This window comes from Glycine soja, chromosome 7 (assembly GCF_004193775.1).
Source record: "Glycine soja cultivar W05 chromosome 7, ASM419377v2, whole genome shotgun sequence".
Taxonomy (NCBI): domain Eukaryota; kingdom Viridiplantae; phylum Streptophyta; class Magnoliopsida; order Fabales; family Fabaceae; genus Glycine; species Glycine soja.
The window spans coordinates 18,076,582-18,085,547 of record NC_041008.1 but is presented as its reverse complement, the minus strand read 5'-3'; the positions used below and the strand labels follow the sequence as shown (position 1 = coordinate 18,085,547).

The 8,966-nt window shown below is 28.8% G+C and overlaps 1 pseudogene; it reads left to right on the top strand.

The window, feature by feature from the left end:
• The first annotated feature begins 1,443 nt into the window (after nt 1–1,443).
• On the top strand, nt 1,444–6,861 carry LOC114419065 (annotated as a pseudogene).
• Nucleotides 6,862–8,966: the final 2,105 nt, after the last annotated feature.

Genomic DNA, 8,966 nt, shown 5'->3' with positions numbered 1-8,966 from the left:
TTGTGATGCAATTTTGTGCGATTTTAGCTTAAAATTAACTTGAACCAAACAAAAAAATTAAACGCGGTGTGTTTTAGTTTAATTTGGATTATCTATCAAATCTGAACCAAATCAATATTTTAAGGTTTGATTCCGTTCAATTTTTACAGTTTAAAAATTCAGCTAATAAATATTAAAAAATACTTAAAAAATTTGTTCTAATTGAACAAAACTTAAATAATAATTAATTCAACAATTAATGATATAAATGATTAACTTAGAGTTTCAACTTGAATAATAATCATTCAACTTAAATAATAAATTATTAAACTTAAAATTACAAATAATATGTAATACGTTCTTCCAAGTTTCAACGACTAAACTTAAAAAAAATAATAGTAAGTGTTGTCATTGGAGAGAGTCGTCACCCCAAACGCAAAGAGGACGGCATAGAGAGCGATTTTAAATTTTCAATTTAGAATTCCACTAGAGAGGAGAGTGGAGTGAGAGCCATTGGTGTTAAGTGTTTTAGTTTTAGATTTAGACTTAGAGTAAGTGATACTCTCATTAAGGTTAAAGTTACTTTGTAGTATACTATAACACTAATATGAATCTTATGATTTTTTATTTTCGCATGCTAAATTGAAAATTGAATTGAATTGCACGGTTCCAAAAAATCAAAAGGCAAATCAAACCAATGTCCTTTAATTTTTCTGTCGTTCTTGATTTTTTTGGGTTAATTTTAAGTTTTATGCTTGACTTGGTTCGATTTTAAATATCTTAATCAAAACCGTAATTTTTTTTTTACAAAAATAACATTTCTTTCTTTTTCATACAACTTTTTTTAATCAAACCCTTCGTATGAATTTAGGAAGGAGTATTTTCCAACCAAGATTGTGTCTGACGTTATTTTATTTTTTTCTTCCCTCTTCCTCACTTCGCACGCATTTTTTTTTTATCACATACTGTTTATAGGAGGCATAGGGTAAACGAATTCCAAGCATTAAACCGAGTCAAATAATTTATGCATGAAATCTTGCTGTATGATAAGTCCTTAGCTTGTTCAGGAATCGAATTAAACCCTTAAATTTCCTTTTAGTCTACGTGCAATTCTTTTTTCTTTATTTTTTTTTCAAAGAAGAAACTATTGTACTAACTCCCTTTTCAAAATTGTATGATAATTCTTGGCGTACAGATTTTGTTTTTTTTTTTTTAAGAAACCAAAAATATTATGTACACGTTAAGTGTATTTTTAATTTAAAACTGAGTTGGCGCTCATTGACAGTTCTGATACTTCCTTTGAATTGTTGTAAACATTGACATGGTAGTTTAAACAAACTACATATAATTAAATTAAGGTTGCGGTTTTGGATAAGAAAACTTTGACTTAGAAAAAGGAAAACGTGTGTAACTACTATATATATTCTCAGCCCCATTGTATTGGTGTGTATTTAATTTGTTGTGTTTTGTGTTTAAGAGAGAAAGATGTTAGGAACATCAAGGCCACAATTTGTGCTGTTTGGGTCTTCCATTGTTCAATACAGTTATTATGAAGGTTGGGGTGCTACACTTTCTCACTTGTATGCTCGGAAGGTATTTCTTGTTATCTTCATCTTGAATGTGTGACTCATTTGGTTTCTTTGGGTGAAAGAGGATGCTTGATATTAATTTTGACTAGTTTTATTCATACACTACAATATCTTACATCAATCTTTATTCATTACTTTAATCAGAGATAGCAACTCATTTTTCTGTTTAATTTTTCCTTTGGCAATAAAGTTGTGAAGAAATAAGGTGTTAGAGATTTTGTTGACCTTTGAAGGAGTTTTAATTAAGAATGTGAGATATTTTACTGAAAAAGAAATTAAATATAGCAACAAAAAGTATTAGTTGCTCCTTTCAAAATATATATATTAGTTATTGAGCTTATTTTTATTAATATTATTTGTATCAATCAAAAGATATTTTAATATAAATATTGTAAGACTACATACACTAAAATATATGATATCCTAATGATATAAAGTAATTCTTTATAACAAAATTACTTTTGAAAACAAGTTCACTTTAGGGACCGGAATATTTATTTATACTTTGAATGTAAAATAATTGTAAACTATCATCTAATTATAATTATAAATAATTATATATGATAATTTTATCTGATTTATCATTACAAAATCAATTTATAAGGTTAAGATTTTCCTCTACTTATAAACTTTTTCTTAACATTATCTCTAATCGATATGAGATATTTTTTAGATTTTTCTTAATATCCTTTCACCCTTAATACTTTTGGATTTAATGCATGAATAATATGGTAGATGATTAATTAATGGATTCAAGATAGATTTTGATGTCATCTTAAAATTTAGATTTAAGTTTGACTCAATTCTACAAAATTCTATCTTAACATTATTTATTGTTCTAGTTGATATAATAAGAAATTTTCTTATATGCTAGAGATCATGTCATGATAAATTCTCATCTTATAAACTGTTTTTTTTTCCTAAAATAATATTAGAGTCTATTTTAAATTTATCAATGATCATTCATCATATTACTCATACATAAGTCTATGTTGAGCATGAGCCATGAGGTAATGAATGAAAAAACTACATCACTAAAAATATGACCAAATTAATTAGTCTATATTAGAGGACAACCTTCACTCTATTTATTCATTAAAATATACACACTTTTAGTTCTTCTCATCATTATATTTATCTATTAAGGAATAACAATCAAAAGATTGACTTGTGACATATATATTTTTTAGGAACAGCAAACAATCTTTGTTAAATTAAGAAATGAGCATATCCTTTGCAATGATTTTGCATTGTGTATGCGTGCACTCTTGTTCGTGTAGATGAAACGCATGCAAACGGGTATTTTGTCCCTTAAAAGTCAAACAAAATGCAAATGGTGAAGCAAAAAATTTAAATGTATTTTTTCCGCCTAAAAATATGCAACTTAATCAACCCTGGTGGGGAGTGAAAATAATTTAAGTGGAAGAAGAAACTAAATTATTAAGGAATACTATTCTTATTTCCAGTCTGCAAGAAGACCATATTACAATATTTTTGGGGAAGTGGTGGTCTTAACGCACTCTCCATCACGCATAACTTCTATTTATTATAATATTAATAATTTTACTTATATATATATATATATATATATATATATATATATATATATATATATTTGAATTAGTTTTGACAGTAAAGAAATTATCTTAAATGTAATTTTTAAAGTAATTATTATAAAAAGAAAAAAATTGCTATACAAGATAATCCACGATTAAGAAAAGTATATATAAAAATACTACACAAATAATCTAGACTTATAAATATGCTTTTTGGGAGTAATAATGCATTGGTCAATGACTAAATATTTATCATCATATCCTACATGACATAATTAGGCGGACATAGTTTTGCGAGGATACGCTGCTTGGAATTCAAGGCGCGCTTTGCAGGTTTTGGATACAATTTTTCCCAAGGTATTCATCTAAGTGCTATATTCCAATCTTCAATCAGATTTTCTCCTTAAATGTTAACTCCACCACTTTCCCCCACCCCTTGTTTTGATATGGAAAGTTTATTACAAATGAACCTCACAAATTGAATATGCGTGTTACTGATATAGATGAGCTTGAAAATATTGCACATGATGTCTTCAACTTGTCTTAGAAGAAGTTACCATTGAAATATATGTTTGGAAGATTATATACTAAACGTACTATTGAATGAACTCAATTATCACAACTTGCAAGCTCATAAAACAAATTATCACAACTTGCAATGCTTTTTTTTTTTTTTTTTTTATTTACATTTAGCTCTGTATAATTACGATGATTCTTGTTGAGACTGTTAAACAAGGAATTGCCCTTTTGAAATGTATTTTCATGTTCATCTTTAACTCAGGATGCCAAGGAGCAACCATCATTGGTGATTGTGTACTTTGGTGGTAATGATTCTACTCTTCCAAATCCAAATGGCCTTGGTCCTCACGTACCTGTAGAGGAATACAAGGAAAATATGAGAAAGATTGCTATCCATATGAAGGTAAACATTCGCACTAGAGTAACTTTTTCTGTCTTAATCATTACTAGTACTATTTATCATGTGGAAGAAATCCTTCCTCATTCAAGAAATTCTTGAGCAGCGTGTGCTTAAAACTTGATCTTATGTTGATGGTTGCTAAGTTTGATACAAATCCTAATGATTGGCAGTGCCTTTCTGAGAAGACTCGCACAATATTTCTCACTACTCCTCCCATCAATGAGGCTCAAATCCATAACAACAGGTAATGACTGCAGTTGGTTATTTTAATTTCACATAAAGGTAGATAGATACATTATAGTATTAATTTTTTTCATGCAATGCTAGTATAAAGATTTTTAAATTGTAAACTAATAAAAAATCATGTCAAACATAACTTTTAAAATAATCTATAGTCTATAAAAACCATCCAACCATCACCACGTATTATCACCATTCTATGTTACATGGGTCCAGTGTCCTTTTTTTATAACTTTTTTTTCTCGTTTAACCTCTTTTTTTACTCTCTCTTTTTCATTTTTATTTTTGTCCCTGCATAACAAAAGTTGTTGCCTAATTATTATAAAAATCAATAAATTTATTATACATGATATATCAATTAGTGCTTAAGTGAAAGGATAACAATATATTCTAATTGAATTCATATAATATAGCATGGTTGATATGTAAGAATTTACATCTTGTTCATGGCAAGAAAATCGCCAATTAGTGAGGGATTATTTTCTCATATTTCTGTAGCTTCCCTTGCTATTCATGCTAATTCGTGACTAATAATTTACTCGCTATTTCGTTGTTAATCCCTTGCAATTCCCACGCTAATATGTCGCTAATCCCTCGCTATGCAGATCCAGACCCTAAGTCAATGAGATCAAATTATAAAAAATAAAATCAGTGAGTTCAATTATATAAATATAGATAAAATAAAATATAAAAATATAAGATTTTATTTACAAATTAGATGAATTTTAAAAAATAAGGAGATACAAATGCCTACCCTCACAACCATATAGGTCCGCCACTTCTCGCAATACCAATGGTTTAAGGTATACACAATGGCTACTCGCTTGTTTTGATGAAGGAAGAGGATAATGGAAAATATCATATGTAAAATGACATTTGATACAGAACAGAGTAGTAATAAAACATGGAGAAATCCATAGCACTGTCATAATGTCATGCAAAAAAATATGAATGTAAAACCCATAAAAAAAAAAAAAAAAAGACTACCTAGCCTCGTAACACTACGACCATAGAAGGTTGAGAAACATAATTCTTACTAATTAGTAAGGTCAAACATATATAGGGGTTGGTGCAGAGGAACTATACTATTCAATAAAGATATATATATTCACCTTAACTACTAGTAATTCATAATAATTTTAGCACTACCTAGATATACTTTCTTAGGTCAATCACACATCAAACACAGACAAACAGGATTATCATAAATCATAATAAATTATTCAGACTAACATGAGCATCTAAATAAGATACTGCAAAAATTGCTCTACCATCCTCACACCAAGACATAAGCAGCAGCAGTAACGTGCTTTCCATTACACAATATTGAAATTATTTTTGCTAAAATACAAACCACAATTTTGGAACCCAACAAAGAGCCAATTAGGGAAAAAGTGCGATAAAAGAATAAAACATCATCTGTTACATAATTGAGATGGCTACCTCATGGTTAGTAATTGAATTGCTTAAAGCCAAATAGTAATCCTAGCAACCCTTGCATCAACAGGGTCTTCCCTTTTAGAGCTGTTTGAAATAATAATTGAAACAACTATCAGTCATCCAATCAATAGTTTCAAATTACAAAATATAATTAGTTAAAAATTAAAAAAATAAGGTGAGTAGATGGGGAAGGTGAGTAGATGCCATAACCCAACAACTAATTACCACAGCCACCACAAAAAAAAAGGTAATGAATTCAGCATAAAATCTACAAGACCTTAATTAAATCTATTTTGCTGCCATATAAGTTTAGAGGATGACCGGTTGTTTTTATAATTAAAACCTTAACCTTTGACATTCTTATCCTAATTTCCTTTGGAATTATAATATGATTTTTAAACCTCTGATGAATAAATTGTTGGAATGAAACCAGTGATCCACATGGCCTGCTACTAAGGACAAATGAAGCTTGTCTAATATATGCAGAAGCATGTTTGGAAGTGTGCCATGAGATGAATGTCAAGGCCATTGATCTATGATCTGCTATTCAGAAAAAGGATAACTGGAGAGATGTTTGCTTCATGTAAGTATATATGCTCTTATGTTTCACTCAATTAAAAAGCTAAAGGTTCAAATTTGCATATTCCATTCAGTTTGATTAGGTGGCTAATTTGGTTTTTATTTCTTAGTGATGGAATTCATCTTTCAACTGAGGGAAGCAAGATAGTAACAAAAGAGATATTGAAGGTGCTCAAAGAAGCAGAGTGGGAGCCTAGTTTATATTGGAGGTCAATGCCAAGTGACTTTGGGGAAGATTCACCATATGATCCAGTTGGACCTGATGGAAAGTCAACTATTAATCTCTCCAACTTTGCATTTCCCAACAATGACCAATGGGACTAGACTTGTGTTTATTGAAAACTATATATAGACATTCCCCAATTCATTGTATCCTTAGGCATCAGTCACAAAATAGGCTTTAATTAATATTGTGCTTTAATTTGTGCCTAATGAAAGCATGATATATATTCTTTGTTGTTATATTTTCAATAATAAATGGGTGATCATTTGACCCTGGCTTTTCACCACGTAATGAACTTGTAACTTACTCTGTATGCGACATGTAGGTTTCATTTCATCTCATGATTTTATGTTTCCACGGAGTTCATTTTAAATAATGTAGTGCACGCCATTTGTATGAGAGGAGAATAAAGAAGTAAAATGAATGAAACTATTTTATGAGATAAAATCAATCAGTCATGATATTTAAACACTTAAATAATACTACAAATACTCTTTATTTTTTTTATATATCTCTTTCTCACTTATTACCAGTCAAATTAATTACTTATCTTTTCTCTTTTCCTCTCTAGGTATACTAGTATTCCAGGCATATCCACACTTAAATGAGCGGCCTTCTAAAAAGTTACATACAAATGCCTTGAATGTGTATGTTTATCCCTCCTATTTTTTATTATATTTTAACCCCTACCTATAATTTTTCCCTAATACTATCCGTCTTTAAATATAAAATTCTTTTTTTAATTTTGTTTATTCCTTTTTATAAGACTTTTTTTAAGTTATATTTTGTATTAATTATTTTTTGACCCCAATATCCTTAGTTACTTTATAATAAAGGTTATGTATTAATTAATAAGATAAATGTATTATCTCTTACAAGAATTGAATAAAAAAACTAACAAACATTAATTAATCAGGAGTGAAAATAATTAAGTGAAAAGTGAGCGATTGAATTCCAATAATTTTAAGGATAATTTTGAAATGTTATGAAGTATATTAAGCAACTTTCTTAAAAGATATGAAATAGTTAAAAAAAGTCTTAAATTTAAGAACAAAAGTAGTGCTTATTAATTTTTATTTTTTTAAATAGATTATCCCTCATGACTTAAGGTCCTAGATTTGTTGCAAACTAGTATACACACCTCTTAAGTGTTCAAGACTCCATGCGTGCATTTGATACACACTATTATACAAGACAAAAGAGAACATTGTGTACATGACAATTTTTATCATGTACAAGGATATGAACAACACAAAAACATAATATTAAATTTGTTAAAAATACCCTTTTTAATATTAATTATCTTAATATAATTTAAATTATTATATATATATATATATATATATATATATATTAGCAAATTCAAAATACATAATATATACAAGTAATTAGAAAAAAATCCAAGTCCCACATTAACTAGAGATAGTGTCAAGATAAAGCATATAAGGTGAGGTAATCCTCACTCTATGAGCTAGCTTTTAGGATTGAGTTAAGTCCAGATTTCTTCTTGCCATCAGAGCTTATCCTAGATTCATTCAAAAGGATCACGCACCAAGCCCAAAGAGTGTTGGGCATGAGAGGGTGAATTAGAAAAAACTCAAGTCCCACATTGACTAGAGATTGTGTCAAAATAGAGCATATAAGGTGAGTGCAACTTCACTATATGAGCTAACTTTTAGGGTTGAGTTAGGCTCATATAAACTGTATGATAAAGTGGTTAAAATTGGTAGATAACGTGAATTCAAAATATATGACATGATAAAGTTGTTGTAGCTAACAAATTATGTGTCTTTTGAATATTTTATAATTTGGATTCAAAATAACAAATTATCTCATAATTTTTTGAATAAAAAAATTAAATTTTTGTCATATCCTTATATGTTTCATTTGTGCCCTCCCATAATTATTTTTGTGAAAAAAATATTTGTCATAATGTGTATCTGTTAACTAATTGGCAAGTGCACTAATTCGTTCAAGTAGTAATTTAAAATGGTAAGATCGAGTACCGTGTCCACAACGATTTTCTTGCACTCGAATAATGCGTATTCAATTTGTATGCGATTAATAAATGACTTTATACTAAGTTAAGTAAATCATTTGTGTTGCAAGGCAAACAATAATGCAATTCCATGTTAAAACCTAGTAAAAGAAACAAACATCGAGCTTAGTGAAACAAGGAGAATACATGATTGCTTATGTTAGGGAACACCTTACCAGAACCTTTCTTGATGTAATTATAATGATTTTTCTCTATTTAATATTATTCTAAATGTCACTTACACCTATGAAATTACTTTTACTATGATTCCTCATATGAAAAAGTCTAATCCTTCCTAGTTTCGTTCTTGATTTCTCAAAAACCAAACTAAGTGAACAACATGACGAATGAGATGTAATCTATTACTAAATTACTTCACACTATACCTAGAAATGAAGAATTT